The following is a 2,839-nucleotide window of genomic DNA, read 5'->3' on the forward strand; positions in this document are numbered from 1 at the left end:
CATAATAACAAGAACAACAATACTTGGGCCAGGAATCAATCATCAGAACAGAGCAAGGAAACATTGCATGGTTCAAAATCAATGAAGGAATGTGCCTGAGAAGCATCCTATCTCCATACCTTTTAAATCTATATGTAGAACAGATTATTTGAATCTCTGAAGAGAAATGTGGCTTCATGATGGGAGAAAGACTCATCAAGAGATGAAACAACCTTCCTTGCCAAAACTGAGGGGCACTTGAGTATTTGTTGTACAAAGTCAAGAACTGCAGTCCTCAATACAGACTGAAGCTCAACATCAAGAAAAGAAAGATTCTTACCACTACATAAATTGGCAGCATCACGATAGACAGAGAAGAGATTGAGATTGATAACAATTTCAGCTTATCAGTTTCACAATCAATATTTTTGGCACTAACAGTCAGGAAATCAAAAGACAAATTGAATTAGAAAAATCTTCTGTCATGGACCTCTCCAGAGTGTTGAAGAGCAATGATCTTAATCTAGAGACTAAGGTGTGCCTGATCCAGGTCAAGACCTTCATAATTACTTAGTATGCATCAGAAAGCTGGATAATGCCTAAGGATGATAGAAAAATGTATGCCTTTGGACTGTGGTTTGGAGAAAAGTATTGAACATACCATGGGCTGCCAAGAGAAGAAACAATTCTGTCCTGGAAAGGGTGAAACCAAGTTGCTCCTCATTGTTGTTTTTGTTGTAGTTAGGCATTGTAGAGTTGAGTAAGACTCATAACAACTTTATGAACAAAAGATTGAACCCTATTCTATCCTGTGCCATCCTCACACTTCCTGACAGACAAGACCCCATTGCAGCAGTCACCATGTCAATCTACCTGGTTGAAGGTTTTCCTTTCCTTCACCGACCCTCCACCCTTCCCAACATCATGTCCCTCTCTATGGAATAGTCCCTCCCACCAACATGCCCAAAGTATGTGAGATGAAGCCTCATCATTCTTGCTTCCAAAGAGCACTCTGGCTGCACCCTCTCCAAGGCATATCTATTTGTTTTCTTGGCCATCCGTGGGATATTCAGTACTCTTCTCCAACATCACAGCTCAAAGGTGTCAATTCTTTTTCTGTCATCCTTATTCATTAACCAGCTCTAAGATCTTTGCTAGAGGAAGAGTTGCCCCTTGAAATCATGCATTTTGAAGCTCTGTAATACACTTTGGGCAAATTGGCAGAAGGGACAAGTCCTTGGAGAAGAATATCATGCTTGTGTGGGTGGCAGGTCAAGAAAGGAGAGGAAGACTCTGGATGAGATGGATTGACATGGTAACTGGGAAAACGAGGGTAGGTGTTTCATAGACAGTGAGATTGGCTGAGGGTATGGCAGGTTTTGGAACTCTTGTGTATAGGTTTGCTGTGAATCACAGTCAACTTGATGACACATAACAACATTGTTGGATATAGTGTCAGATGAACCTGTTATGTTGGAAACACTCAATCCATCAAAGTATAGTCTTTTTTTTTTCTTTTCAAAGTATAGTCTTGGTGATTGAAATTAAATTGTTGCTACATGAATGAATTTTGAACAATGACTTTTTGGCAAATAACTTTTTAAAAACATAAGTAAAGACTAGATACATGATTTATCACACAGAAGTCAGATTGCATCTGTGAAAGAGTTGTAGAATAAACTCAGTATCAGCAGTTAAAAGCTGAGGCTGAATGAGAAACAGACAATTAACTACTCGTGTGCAAGTTCAAAAAAAGGTGGAAAATATTAAAACAAGTCTATAAAAACCAAAATATGACCTTGAATGTATCCCTAATGAATGCAAAAGACATCTTAAAGCATTTAAGATAATGAATACTAACGGATGAAGACCAGATGAGTTATGGAATAGCATCAAGGATATCATCCATGAAGAAAACAAAAGGTCGTTATAAAGAGAGAAAAGATGAAAATGGACATCAGAAAAGTCTGAAATTTTCAGTGAAACAAAAAATTAAAAAAAAAAAAGAGTGAAGGAATTCTGAGGTAAGAGAGCCTAACAAAATTTCAAAGGAAAGCTCTAGATCACAAACCAAAGTATTATAATGTGCAAGAAGTTGTAGTTAGAAAACCAAAAAGGAACAATGACTCTTGGTATTTCTCAATCTGAAAGAACTGAAAAATAATATTCTTGATGCCCTCCCATAACTCATCTGGTTTTCGCTCATTAGTGTTCAAGGCCACAAACCTCTTCCTGAGATGGTTTTAAAATTCAGGTGGGATAGACTCAATGTCATATTTTGGTTCCTGTGGGTTTGATTTCATTTTCCTTAGCTTGAGCTTGAACTTACATATGAGTAATTGTTGATCTGTTCCACAATCAGCAACCAGCCTAGTTTTCACAGGTGATACTGAGCTTCTCCAGCAGTTCTTTCTAAAGATATAATCAATCTGACTCCTACTCATACCATCAGGTGAAATCCATGTGTATAGCCTGCCTTTATGTTTCTTATAAAATGAATTTGCAATGAATAAATTGTTAATTTTACAAAATTCTATCTCCAGCTTAATTTCTGACTTCAAGTCCATGATTTCCAACTACTAATTCTTCTTCTCTGTTCCCAACTTTTACGCTCCAGTTACCCATTATTATTAATGCACCTTGATTGCATGTTCAGCCAATATCTGACTGCAAAAGTTGGTAGAAATTTCCTATTTCCTCCTCTTTGGTGGATATAGCCATTGGTGCATATATTTGAATGGTAGTGGTGTTCACTGGACTACCTTGTATGAGTATGGATATTAACTTTTCACTTACGACATTGTACACCACCAACCACTCTGGAAGGCAGTTTGGCACTTCCTCAAAACACTGAACATAG

Source organism: Elephantulus edwardii, unplaced genomic scaffold, assembly GCF_000299155.1.
Source record: "Elephantulus edwardii isolate Elephantulus edwardi_28Jun2011 unplaced genomic scaffold, EleEdw1.0 scaffold00128, whole genome shotgun sequence".
Classification (NCBI taxonomy): domain Eukaryota; kingdom Metazoa; phylum Chordata; class Mammalia; order Macroscelidea; family Macroscelididae; genus Elephantulus; species Elephantulus edwardii.